The sequence below is a fragment of the Emydura macquarii genome, unplaced genomic scaffold, assembly GCF_026122565.2.
Source record: "Emydura macquarii macquarii isolate MOO-44397 ecotype Brisbane River unplaced genomic scaffold, CSIRO-AGI_Emac_v2 contig_554, whole genome shotgun sequence".
Lineage (NCBI taxonomy): Eukaryota > Metazoa > Chordata > Testudines > Chelidae > Emydura > Emydura macquarii.
In genome coordinates this window covers 13505696-13520050 of record NW_027130691.1, presented here as the reverse complement: position 1 = coordinate 13520050, position 14355 = coordinate 13505696, and the positions used below count along the sequence as shown (strand labels likewise).

Genomic DNA, 14355 nt, shown 5'->3' with positions numbered 1-14355 from the left:
AAAGTCTCTAAGTGAAGGCAAAAAAAAAATGGGGGGGGGGCAGTGTTCTGATCTGGAGGTCTATAGTACACCCCTACCAGGAGATAGGATGGATGTGACATTTCTAGAACAACCAACAGAAGTATCTAAAACACAATACCTGGTAGTAATGGGAGACTCTTAACTACTCAGATAGCTGTTGAAAAAGAATACAGCAAAATACAAAATTTCCAGTAAATTCTTGGAATGTATTGGGGACAACTTTTTGTTTCAGAAAGTGGAGGAAGTAACTAAGGGGACATTAATTTTAGTCTTGATTCTGACCAACAGGCAGGAATTGGTTGTGAATCTGAAGACAACTTGGATGAAAGTGATAATGAAATAATATATTTTATGATTCTAAAAAAAGGAAGGAGTGAGAACAACTGAATAAGGAAAATGGACTTCAAAAGAAGCAGACTTTAACAAATTCAGAGAACTGGTAGGTAAGGTAAGAAAAACCTAAGGGAAAACCATGTTGAAAAGAGCTGGCAGTTTCTCAGCAAGAAAATATTAAATGCACAGCTACAAATTGTCCCACTGCGAAGGAAATTTGGAAGAACAGCAAGAGGCCAATATGGCCTTTAATGACCTGAAAAATCAAAAAGGAATCCTACAAAAAGTGAAAACGTGGACAAATTGCTAAGGATGGGTACAAAGGAATAGCACAAGAAAATAGACAAAATCATAAAGGCTAAGGCACACTGAGTTACACCTAGCAAGAGACAGAAGAGGCCACAAGAAGAGGTTCTTGGAATACATTAGGAGCTTTAGAAAGATGAAGGAAAGTGTAGGTCCACTACTTAGGGGGGAAAGAACTCGTAACGAAGAGCATCAAGAAGTTTGAGATGTTTAATGTCTATTTTGCTTCTGTCTTAACTAAAAAGATTAATATTAAACTGTGTGAAGTAGCTAGTCACCATTAACAACAAGGAGGAAGGAACAAGCCAGAACAGAGAAAGAACAGGTTAAAATATTTAGATAAGTTACATACACTGAAGATGGTGGGACCTTGCAAAATTCATCCTAGGTTACTTTTGGAACTAGCTGAAGCAATTTTGGAACCATTAGCAAGTATCTTAAAGAACTAATGGAGAACAGGTGAGGACCCAGATGAATGAAGACAGATAAACATAACACATCTTCAAAAAGGGAAACAAAGACAACCTGGGAATTTTAGGCCAGACAACCTAACTTTGATACCTGGAAAATTACCGGAACAAATTATTTAACAATGAATTTGTAAGCACCTAGAAGACAATAGGTAGTAAGTAATACCCAACATGGAATTGTCAAGAACAAATATGCCAAGCCAACCTAATTTCCTTCTTTGACAGGATTACTGGCCTAGTGGATAAGCAAGAAGCTGTAGACATGCTAGATCTTGATTTTAGTAGGTTTTGACATGGTCCCACATGACATTCTCATAAGCAAATTAGGGAACTGTGGTCTAGATAAAATTAGTATAAAGAGGGTGCACAACTGATTGAAAGACCATACTCAAAGAGTAATTATCAATGATTCACTATTAAAGGGGGAGAGGATGGGGGGAGAGATGTATTTAGTAGGGTCCCATAGAAGTCTGTCCTGTGTCCAGTACTATTTGATGTTTTTGCCAATGACTTGGATAATGGAGTGGAGGGTGTGCTTATAAAATTTGCAGATGACTCCCAGCTGGAAGGATTTGCGAGCACTTTAGAAAAAAGGGTTAGAATTAAAAATTACCTTGAAAAATTAGAAAACTGGGCTGAAATCAACAAAATAAAAAGCAATAAAGACAAGTGCAAAGTACTACACTTAGGAAGGAAAAATCAAATGCACATCTACAAAATGGGAATACCTGGCTAGGCAGCAGAACTGGTGAAAGGATTTGGGGATTTAAAATGGATCACAAATTAAATGAGAGTCAGTATTGTGATGCAGTTGCAAATTGGTCAATAACATTCTGGGGCATATTAACAGGAGTATCATAGGTAAGACATAGGAGGTAACTGTTCTGTTCTACTCAGCACTGATGATGCCTCAGCTGGAGTAATGTGTCCAGTCTGGGCACTACACTTTCAGTAAGATGTGGACAAACTGAAGAGTCTGTAAGAGAGCTACAAAATGATAAAAGATTTAGAACACCTGACATATGAGGAAAAGTTAAAAAACTGGGCATGTTTAATTTTGAGAAAATTTTGGGGACCTCGTGCATCTTCAAATATGTTAAAGACTATTATAAAGAGGACGGTCATCAATTGTTCTCTTTATCCACTGAAGATAGGACAAGACATAATGGTCTTAATCTGCAACAAGGGGGATTTAGGTTAAACGTTAGGAAAAATTTTCTAACTATAAGGATAGTTAAGTACTGAATAGGCTTCCAATGGAGATTGTGGAATCTCTATCACTAAAGGTTTTTAAGAACATCTTACACAAACACCTTTCAGGGATGGTCTAGGTTTACTTGGTCCTGCCTTAGTGCACAGGGCTGGATTAGATAATCTCTGAAGGTTTCTTCCAGTCATACATTTCTATAATTTTATAACAGGATGGCATCTCTTTTACTCACCCACAAGGTTCACCTAAACAAACACAGTTTTTAGTACATTCTATCAGAATTCTCTCCTTCTCCACCTTCTCTTTCCTCTAAGAGCCAAATTCTGCCATCATTTACATCTCTGAGAACATAAAGCAGGCCAGATTTGGCCCCAAATATTGGAATACTCCTAATATGTTGGCCCATACAGAATACCACCTCTCCCGCACCCTCTGCTTTTAAAAAGTAGTATTTTCCTATTAACCTAGTTGAAATTGCCTCTTTGCAATAGCATGAAATACCTTAACTGCCTACATTAATCCATATTTGGGTTGCCAGATTATTTTTTGTTTCCATTTATGGTGAGTTTTCACAGCTAAAATTAAACCATCGATGACAGTTCATCACCTTTGCTCCAAATTCACTGAATCATTTTATATAATTTCTAGAAACAGATTTGTGGTTTACACTCACATGCACACACATACACCACGACAAAATAAAGATGAGAGCACATTTGAAGAAGGAAGCAATAAAAGAATGATAGTAATAAAGAATAAAAATGCTACATCAGGTTGCCATGGGAACCTGCATTCAAGGACTCCAGGTAACATTGTAAAACATGCCACTGAGCATAAAGCAGCTAAGCAGGTTAAAAGGTTATTTATAACATTGCAACATGTTGTGCAGTGCCCTCTGGTGAGTGTGCAAAACAGGCACGTCTGGGATTAAAATAAGGCTTAATCAGCATTTTTAGGATAACAAATCTTTGTATCCTGAATGCATCTTTAACAAGATAAACGTCAACTTTACAATTATAGAAATAAGAAGATGCTCGAGAAAAACAAAGTTGCTGCAGAACCCCATGGAACACTAGGCAGTATACAAGAATATATTCTCTTCAGGTCCAAAACTATCATTGCTCCATGCCCAGAAGTTTCCACTGGAATCAGCCGGATTTCTGCATGTGAGGCGATTGCAGAATCAGGCCCTTAATTATTCATAATTGTCTATGCTGGAGTGCAAAATGGGGAAGAACATGCAGATATTGCTAAACACTGCAAGAATTACAGGGGTTGGGGTTTCCTCTTTACAAACTATTATAAAAACAAAAATTGTTTTAAACTGCTCTTTGTTACGTTCTTTCCTTCTGCGTATGCATGGGTACCCAGGAGATGTTCTTGAGTATCCTGGGAAAGTAATAATTTCCCACTATTACATAAAGATGACCTACAGTAAAGAGGATGATACACAGACTATGGATCTACATATGAAATACACTCAGTTGTAATACTGCATTAGAACACCAGACACAAGTGGAGCTTTTTGATTGGCTGATTGCCATTTTTATAATGCCCGCTCTAACCCTCTCTCATTTTATGTATACTTTAACATTTTCAAACCGAAATAGGCCACATGGCCAATGTCTTTCTGATAAATTAATGCGTATCTTGGATGACTAACATCATTTGCCCTTTGGACTTTGCCTTTAGGCATATAGCAAACATCCAGAAATATGCCTCTTGTCATGTCTTATTAGTTAATTCAGATCTAGAGGGGTTGCTATCAATATCTTCTATGTAGAGGAATTTTTTGTTTTTTAAGCACACACGCTACTTAACAATAACCATTAGTGAAAATCTAATTAACAGAGAATTTGAATAAATACATCACTAACATTTCATGTAGATTGTGCCCTCAAAAACTAAAATCAAAGCTAGGCACAATTTAGTTTCCTGCTCCTGTTACATTTAAAGCACTGGAAATTATGACTCTCACTGATTTGGGAATGGGGGGACGGGATGGAGGGGAGAGGGGCAGCGCTTAAAAATGATACTATTTCATGATATGACATGGCAGGATCAATTTTTAAATGGACCCAGACTATTCAGTGCAATGTTCAGCAAATTTTGTTTTGTATAGTTTGAACACAGCTGCCAGTCAGCCCAAATCATTGTTATATGAGCTAGACATTTTGAACATAATTAAATGGGCAGCGACATACTATCTTTCACTTAATTAAATAGCATAAAATACTGGTTTATTATTTTTATGTAGGGAAAAAGAACTTGCAAAAAAGACCTACAATCTTTAAGCCTGACTTCCCTAGTTTTCCCCTATGATGTAGAAAAAGTCAATTCAGTTCTCCCCCCACTAAGTGGCACCAATGCACCACAAACCACAAAGAAAACATCTGTACGGGCAGTTTATAAATATTCTTCTGCCTCCTTGAGCCTTGCCCACTGAATGTGAAATAAAGCAAGCATAGCAGTATGCGATTAAATGCTTTCTGACAGAGGCTACTGACTTTAGCCAGCGACTGAACACCCAGAAGAGGTATATGAATTCCAAGTCTTTTAACCTTTTTTTCCATAGGAGGAGGTAGCTTCAGTATGAAAGGCATTTAAACCTTTTGTGTAAGCATTCGCGCAAAGTTAAGAATTAATTAATTTTCCATGAAGGAAATTCAGTTTACACTGAGTTAAGAAAAGGCAAATGGGTAGACCAATGTTAATTGTAAAGTCCATGTTCTCATCAAGCCCGCACAACATTGCCAAAACTAATCCTGGCAAGCTCTGCACTGTCTAAATCCACCATCACTTGTTTTCAGCATTGACCATTATTGCAATACCTCTTCTATAAGGGGGAGGAGAATCAGTCCCTCAAGGGCATGCACTGCTGCTTTTATTTCTATGTGTGAGGTCAGGGAACAATCTGAAAGATTAAAGGGTTGTAATTCCCTGAAGACATTAGTTTCCTATTACTCCCTGAATATCTGTTCTTTCATTTAAAAGAAAAAACCTTAAGAACATGCAAACTAGTCTGCCAAGCCTAGCGTGGATTGCATATTGTTTATCACACAGTCTGCACTGCATGCACCCAAAGCCTGGATTGATTTACGAGCATTGTAAACTTTCTTTTGGCAAGTTCTTGCAAGAGCCTTTTGTTTGTGCAGATAACAAGAGATTTAATAACTCCCAAATTCTTGACAGAGCTATCTCAACTTTTCTCAGAACTCTGCGTGCAAGGCTCTCCGATATCATTGTGACTGATGTGGTGTAAGGTCCTACACAGATTAGATCACTGTTTTTAGTTGGGGGTGATGAGGGGCTAACGGCTGCTTAGCCATCCAGTAACTCTCTCACCTTCCCTTTGATTTGCTTACTGCTAGTAGAGGGGACGCCTTGCCTGCCTGGCCAGGAATTAGGACTGCGGTTCTCAAATTTAGGCACCAATGGGAATTAGATACCTAATTCCCTTGAAGATCCCACCCTAAACTTGGAGCAGAGATGGTAGAGGTTCTGAAACAGGAGCTTTGCATCTTTCAGAGCTGTGCTATTTCCCCACCAAAAAAAGTGCATTTGCCTGACTAAGCACAACAGCAGCCCTGAAAAGGCAGCATGTCCATTCCACCCACACTATCCATTTCTGCTGCCTCCTACAGCCTTGGATCTAGATTCACAATGTGTTTGCCCACTATTAAAGTACTGATGTCACTTCATACTGTTGCCAACTTCTATTGGTGCATGAAGGAGGCAATCAAGATGAAGAGTCAAACTCATAACCTGTGCATGGTAGAGCACAGTGCCAACAAGTAGCTGTGGCAATACCGTTCAGCCTCTCAAACACAAGCTTAGTACAGTGTATATAGATTCTGAATAAGGGAGAGGAGTTGGAGGACTATCTAAGCCACACCCCCTTCTAGTTGGAACTGGCCATAGAAAACCTAGCAGACATTTTAGATTTAGACCTATTTGTTTCCTGTTTAACCCCAACACAAGAACAGGAAGTAAAAATGAATGGTGAGCAATTGCATTAATCAGCATTACTCAAGGAACGTAAAAATTGGACCACACCAACTGCTACAGAACAAATGAAAAAACTAAGAAAAGATTTACTCCTCTCTCGGTGTGTGTTCTACGTGAAAGGGAACAGATTAAAATGTTTCACCTTGATACAGCAGCTTCCGATGATTTCTCTTTCACACTCACTGTTTGAAAAAGAAACAATGATGGCCCATCAATAAATGCACAGACAAAACACACAAGTTGACCAAATTCCTATGGCCCTTTGGTACTACCCCGGACAGGCATGTGGTCTGAATATCAATGTATCAACTACCTCAAGGAAAAGAGCTGAAACATAAAAGCGCAAGATTTAACAATGGTGTCAGAGCTGTAACAATTGCATGGAAACTGACAAGCGACTGAATCCCTAAGGTTTCAGACAAAGGTTTCATGATGATGATTGCTTGGGGTGACTGATTCTTAGAGAGGGAAAAACCTACCACATATTTCCATTAAGGTGGAATTGCCTCTGCAACAGCTGTTTCCATGGATGAGTTATCTTTAATGGTAATCTACGGTATTTTCACCAAGAGGCATACAACCCAGAAGATCAATTTATAGGTGATAATGAAGTGCTGCACTTACTAGTGCAAGCAAACACTTTAAAGTCATAGCAACATCAGAGATGGGGGTTGCCTTTCGAATTCTTTCTTCACCCACAACTAGTTCATATTTGCAGCAGCAGAAAGTGGACTTGAAGCTATTCAATACCCCATGTTGTAGTTCTTTCCTAGAGGAGCCCTCTTTGACCAGCTGATCTCAGCACTTAAAAGTAGCACCAGGAATGAATAAAATGGTGATCTCCCTAACATCAGCTGGCAGTCACCATGACCCACCCCAAGGGTGTGATTCCACGTCCTTACCCCCAACCCAAGTATGGGCTGGCCATGAAGGAATAACCTTCCTTCACACACAATAGTTGTAGGTGTACACAATGTTAAGGATACCCACAACTGCAATCATTTTATTCCAGCAAGGGAAAACTGTGCAGTTGTCCCCAGGGGAAAAAGAAACAATTTCCAAAGTTGCATCTAAAACAAAGTGCACAAACCTGATATATTCAGGCACGGTTCTAACTTCCTAATAGCTTGAATTCATACGCTGAGACTTCCCTGCTCCCAAAATGCAATAGGCATGCTATGCAGAAGGCAAGTTTATATCCTGGGAATCAGATCACTGTCCATGCTTGTTGATTTGCCTCCTAATCCCTCCCTTCATCAGCCTGATATCCAGCAGCTGATTATTTTGTTGTTTGTAGTAGGCTGAAGTAATTAAGCCTAGCCCTATTCCTGTGGGAGTCTCACAGAAGGTTAGTGATCCAGAGGCATGACATGCTGTTATTTATAGCTGATTAAGTCCTATTTATCTCCATTTAGATGTTGCAGGAGATGGGAGAGATCCCAATACACATCTGTGACTGATTAGAAACACCAGCTGAGTATGGTAGCTTAAAGTTCCCTTTTGTTAAAGAGTTGGAGGAGGAGAAAAGCCCAGAATAACTAATTCCTTACCATATCTAAAACTAGTACAGCTTAGTCATAGTTTTTAATACTAGGGTTATGTGGATCCTTTGTTATGTAGCCTGAAACCACATGAATCTCAGCTGCTTTTGGGCTCAAACCCAGAATCAAAATTAGTTAGGCCACATATGAAGATTTCACCTCTATGCAGACAGGCACAGATGTTCTGAAATGGAGTTTTGTCATGACACTAAATATTTGTTGTAAAAACATTAGAAAGACAAGGTGGGTGAGGTAATATCTTTTATGCGAACAACTTCTGTTGGCCAGACACACACATTTTTGAGCCACTAAAGAGATCTTCTTGGTCCATGATTGGCTTAGTTTACTCTCATGATTGGAAGGGGCATCCAAGTGAAATGTGAAGAATACTGGGAAGAATTCCTGCTTTTTTTGGCCTTTGGAAAAAATTCCAGCATTTCTCCATTCATGCTTTGTAGAGCCCCTCAAGATCCTGGGATGAAAGGCACTATTTAAGTGCAAAGAATCTGATTATTATTCAGAAGGTTGTGCACAGAGTAAAAACCTAATAAAGTTCTGTAGTAGGTTGGGTAACTTATTCTTAATAAGTGCATGGGCAAAAAACAAAGCCTCTTCAGATAGAGTAGTAAGATTATATATATATATATGCACACACAGAAACTACATCTACATCAATAAGAGAGCCAACAGAAAGAGTGTCTCAAGAGCCCCCTGAACAAAAATGCCACCAACTATTTCTTCAGAAAAAGAGGCAAAATGTTAGTGTTCACAAGCAAAAATTTTACATTTGTCTCCTGCATTTAATTAAAGTCACTGCAGTATTTGCAGTTCTGGGTCAACTGAAGTCACCTGAATTATTAGTAAATGGAAATATTTTAATTATGAACACTGTATTAGGAACCCAAAGCCAGATTCCAGGGGCAGAGACAGCATGATTTTCCCCTCAGTGCCACTGATATCCTAACTGGCAGGTCTACAGTTATTTCCCTGCTTTCCATCAAATGTCAGAGAGCAGAGTTTTATAACAGACCAGCAGGCAGATGTCAATGTCCCCAGCTACTGTAAACAAAGAACGATCTGAGTTAAAGCACCAATCCAGCAGCAGTCAGACCTATGGGCATGGGTGGTGTGTGAACGCCCCTCGAGGAGGCTAGCCCATTGCCCCACCCCTTCCACCTGAGGCCACTCCCCTTCTGCCCCCTCCCTTGCCAGAACCCCAAACCTCCTACAACAGCTGGAGAAGCCCTGCCCCAGCTGGCTGGCTCACCCCAGGCAGCCCGAGTCCCAGGCTGGCCCAGAGTCCCAGGCCACTAGCTGGTCTGCCCCGCCAGCCTCGGCCCTGAAGCACTGGCTGCAGCCCTGGAGTACCAGCCCCAGAGCCCTGTCCCCAGAGCCCCTGCCCAGTCCCAGAGTCCTGGCCCCAGCGTCAGCCCCGGAATCGGAGTGCTGCCCCCAGCTTTGGCCCCAAAGCCCTGGCCCCAGCTGCACCAAGTTCTGGACCACTGACTGGCCCACCCTCGCCCCAGCCCCGCTTGCTTCGGGGGAGAGTCTGAGTAAGGGCAGGAAGAGTGAGCAGCACCTGCCTGGGCTCAGACCACAGGGGAAGGGCAGGATGCAGCAGGAGGGGGCAGGGCCCTGGGGCAGAGCATGGGCAGGGCCACGCATGGCTGTTTGGGGAGGCTTAGCCTCCCCTGGCCTATGATTCCCACCACCCATGCTAGTGCCCTCCTTCTACAGAATTGCAACCCTCCATAACAGTGGTGCTCCGACTGAGGCTTGCAAGCTACAAGCGGCTCCTTAATATGTCTCTTGCGGCACATGACATTAAAACACTACGTGATTTAATGATTAACCAATCTAAGTGATTAACCAATCAGGATGCTTTTACTGTGTTATTAACCAACCGTAGTTGATAAAATACTTAGTCATTTTGCTGTGAGAAATACTTCCCCTGTCAATTCTTAAATACGAGTACATAGTACTATAGTAAATGAAACAATGAATTCACACTTGCATGGCTCTTTTGGGTAACGCTGATTGCTAATTTGGCTCTTGAGGTCTGAGTATCACTGTTCCATAAATTGTTTCCCGGGGTTTGGGAAAGGAGGGGACAGCTGGTCTACTTCCTGATTCCCCAAAAGCTCAAAATGAAAGGAGCATGCCAGCTATTCCCCTCCAAGAGCTCAAGTGGGAAGAAGGAGCGTGTCAAACATCTGACTCCCAAAGACAACTGATACAAGGAGCATAAAAGACACAAGGATCTGACTTGAGGTTTTCAGTGGAAATTATAATTTGCCTCTTTTTGTAACGGCAAAACCCAGCAGATCTGGTTGAGTTTCACATTGAATTTCATTTCAAATGAAGCTAAAACTCAAAATGAAACACAGAGGGTGTAAAGTGAAACCTCCAAGTTTTACACAGATCTAATCTCTACACAACTTCAATAACCTCGCCTCCCTCAAAAGAGCAGTCAGAATGTATAGATGGGAGCGTAATGGAACAGCGTACCTTGAAGCATGGGAGCTAAGAAGGAGAACCTTCATACAACAGCTATTAAAATCCTGTGGTGGAGTCGGGCAGTACTTCAGACAGCTGACATTATGTTTATTACGGACCAGAGGGCTGTGGGAATCATCGCAGGGTTCGATTCACAAGCTGAGCCTGCAGTTTGGGCTTGCAGAAGGTAAAAGCAAGACAACCCCTGCCGATTCTCTTGGCAGATGTAGGAGTTTCCTGGAGCTCCATTTCCAATCTTCCTAAAGACCAAAGGAGGCTGATTTGATGGCTCCAGAACTATCTGAACAATCCCAGTCCCAGCATGGGCTGAGGTTAACACATGCATCAAATCTCAAACTAAGGCTCAGTTTGAGCACGTTTGAGACAAATATTTGCATGTTTCATACAAGCAAGACGTTTCCAACTCTTGTGATTTTACGGCTAGTCTTCTCAATATTTTGTGTTATTCTTAAAGCCCCAGCTCCTGGAGTCATGTGAATATATGAAAGTCTGAGCTTCCATTTATAAAAAAGTAAGTAAGTTTCTAGCACTTATGATTGTGGAGAAGAACTTGAAAATTTGACCCATGTGTACCTTACAGGTTCAAAAACCAGAAGGCAAATAAAAGTAATGCAAAACATAATGCTTATACCAAATCCCAAGATTTTTAAGGCAAATCTCACAATTGTGGGGTAGCTGACTCATAATTGCTTGAATGTTTGGGAGTGGCAATACTGGAGAGGATTGGTCTTGTGGTTAATGCACCACATTGGGACTCAGGGGCTCCCCATTCAATTCCAGGTTCTTCAACTGGCCTGGAACAAGTCACTTATGGCCAGATTTTAGCTATTTAGGTGCCTAACTTCCACTTATTACATTGTGATTTACGCACCTAAATACCTTTAAAAATCTGGCCCTTTGTCTCCTTGTGCTTCAGTTCACAATCTGTAAAAGGGAATGCGGATATTTCCCTTTATCTGTCTTATCGATGTTTATACAATACCTCACAACATGAGGCCCTTATGTCAGTAGGGCTCCCTAAGTGCTACCATATATTAATATGAAAAACACAACTCTAGCTTTTCCTTCAGTATCTCAAAACTCATCAGTACCTAACGTCAGGAAACATACAGCTGACAGACAAACCCTACCCGCAATTCAAAAGTCCTGGGTAATACATACGCTATCACCATCAAATGAAGCAAAACTTTTGGCATCAATGGCTTGCAAAAGTGCATCACCACCATGTTTTGAGACATAACTGCTATGCAAAACTATCAATCCCTTCTAAGCAGACTACACTACTAGCTCCTCGTGCTTATGATTTCATTGGACTAAGTCTTCCAGAGTTGCAAGCATGCATGTGTGGTATGTAATCATTAAAGAAAGAACTAACAAAAGCGCTCTCAGATGCTGTAGGTAAACAAAGAACTTTAGACCAGTGGTTCCTAACCTGTGGCCCGTCGCTCCCCTCTCCCGCTGACTGCAGAAGGGAGCCGCTGCCTAAGGACGCAGGCAGAGTGCGTTGCTGCGGGGCTACAAGACCAGTGCAGACTCCTTGCTGCAGCCAAGGGGGTGGGAGATCAGCACCCCCCTCCCCCAACTGTAGCAGGGAGCACGGCAAAGCCCTCCGCCTGGGTTCCTAGGCGCTGGGGTCCCTGCTAGAGCCAGAGGGAGGGGAGCACTGATCTCCCGTTCCCCTGGCTGCAGAAGGGAGCCACAGCCCAGGGACCCAGGTGGAGCGCACGGGACTACAGGATGTGTGCGGCTTCCTGGCTGCAGCCGGGGAGGGGGGGAAATGGGGAGCAGGAGATCAGCAAGGAGGCAGCCTCCTCGCTGAACTCCTTCTGTCTGGCTGCAGCAGGGGTTCGGGGCTGCTGGTGGAGACTGCTGGCCCTTCAGAGTTGTAAAAATGATATCTGTTGCCCTCGAGCCAAAAAGGTTGGGAACCACTGCTTTAGACGATAACACAGCTCTTGCTTTTCAGGTCAAAAATCAAACATGTGAAGGAAAAAAAAAGCTCCAACAAAACAAAGCCTGGTCTCTCCAAGTCAAATTATTTCCCACTGGCACAGAGTTAATATGTCTCAGACTATCAGACACTGCTTTGGACCAGTATTTTGCCCCAGGCCTTGTGGGAAGATTTCACCGTGATGCAAACATGAACGGTACAATATGATCACAGTCTCAGCAAGTGGAAGAGGCCTCGCTTGTTTGTTTTGGAAGGCGGAACAGGGAATACAAAGCACTCAGTCCCAAATGGAATTTGCTGGAATCCAGTTGGCCACATGAAATAAGATTATAACAAACACCAAAGGGAGGGAAAAAAGGGGGAACATTGTGTTGGAAAGTCAGTCTGATGGGTGGACCCAATGGACAAGATTCTCCTGTTTTACACCACTTGACACCTCACTGATTTCAATGGGAGCTCAATGGGGTATAAATTAGAGCAGACTCGGCCCATGAAGAGAGAGAAATTAACTTTCAGGATACTATTAAGGCCTTGTCTGCCCCCAAATATTTTCCCGTAAAATGTATCACTTTGCAGCTCTAGGGTAGACAAGGCACTGCATCCAGTAGTTCTGTTCTGAGCAGGATTAGATAGTTAAAACACTGGTGGCCTGCCTACCATGCTACCATCATTGCTAGCACCAGTGCTAGTTGAACTGCACCCTGTGGGAAATTTTAAAGGAAAAAATGTCTACTATAAACATCAATCTGGTGTTACAACACTGAGGAATGGGGCTAGTCTGTTAACAGCAACAAAAATTGACCTCTACTATTGTATCGTAGGTTCACCACTGCCCTTTACAGGAATTAGATGTACTCTGCTGTGCGTGACAGATACCATATAATGCTAATAGCTAATGGATATTCTCCTTTAAAAAGCTACTGCTTTTGAGTAGGAGAATCTGGGTTTTTTCCCTTCTCTAAGTGCTGTAGGTATGTAGCATGGTGATAACAGTGAAAGCCTAAATGGCCCCAGATTTTCAGTTTTGTTTTAAAAGTCCTATTAAAATACAAAGGCAAGTAACTATTTCAGTTGCAAAATTGGCTCCTTTTGTCTTGATTATAAAATAATTTGTCCTGTTCACCCTTTCCTTGGACTAGCTGGAAAAATGTTTGTAGACACTGAGCTTTTGAATTCACTGCCTTATTAGCCCTGTAATATTGCTATAAAACAGAAGCTCAACAATGAACAGTAACGGGAATGCAAAGGGCTCTCATTTTTGAACAGGCTCAAAGTTTAAAGTTATTTACTATTAACACTGTCTTTTTTAGCTCTTTATTTCCAAATTCCAAACATTTGGATGATTTTTTACATTCTTCATTGCTCCAAGTTCTGTAATTTCTCCACTTTCCCATTTCAAATTATTAACAATATGAACAACAAAAGGGTTTTAGTAGCTTTCTGAAAAACTGAGAAATATTGATGTAATTTGTTTTTTCTTCCCTCTAGAGAGATGAGAGAAGCTGTTTGTACAATTTACTAAAAGAAAAGCAGAACCTAACAAGCCCACATTGCAGTCCTATTTAACTCTTCATTCCAAATTAGTTTCCTGACCCGATGGCAATATATAAGCATAGTTCACAAAAAATATCCACAAGGGGTTTCTGTAGTTTTATTTTTGTCCTGCTCTACCTATGTGAGAGAGTTAGCGAAGAGGAAAGATAAAGGAGAGTTGCCAGTTTTAGGCAGTGTCAAAGGTGTCATGAAAATGTATCAGATGGGGCACAAAAAACTACTCACTTGCTCTTTGCCACAGTGACTGGAAATAATTTTAAAACTTGATATTTTACTCACCAGTTAAAAAGTTTATTTGCTGTGAGTGAGTAGAATTTTGCAAGAACTTCGTATTCTTAAAAGTACAAAAACAGCCCCACAAAAACTCCAAACTACTAAGCCTTTGGTATCCTTTTTGTTTCTGACACTCTGATACAGTGCAATTAAGTCAAATCAAATTGCAAG

General features: G+C 41.3%; 1 protein-coding gene across 10 annotated transcripts in view; it reads right to left on the bottom strand.

The window, feature by feature from the left end:
• FBRSL1 (fibrosin like 1) overlaps nt 1-14355 on the bottom strand; it is a 690776-nt gene that overhangs the window by 424203 nt on the left and 252218 nt on the right. The window contains exons 1-2 of one of the 10 annotated variants that reach the window (XM_067539807.1): nt 7439-7500; nt 6491-6530 (exon numbers count right to left, since the gene is read on the bottom strand). The exons of 8 other annotated variants lie outside the window; for them this stretch is intronic. The gene's annotated coding sequence lies outside the window, so the exon portion shown is untranslated. Of the gene's footprint in view, nt 1-6490; nt 6531-7438; nt 7501-14355 lie in introns of those variants that run through there. One more of the 10 variants, XM_067539806.1, reaches the window with a different exon arrangement.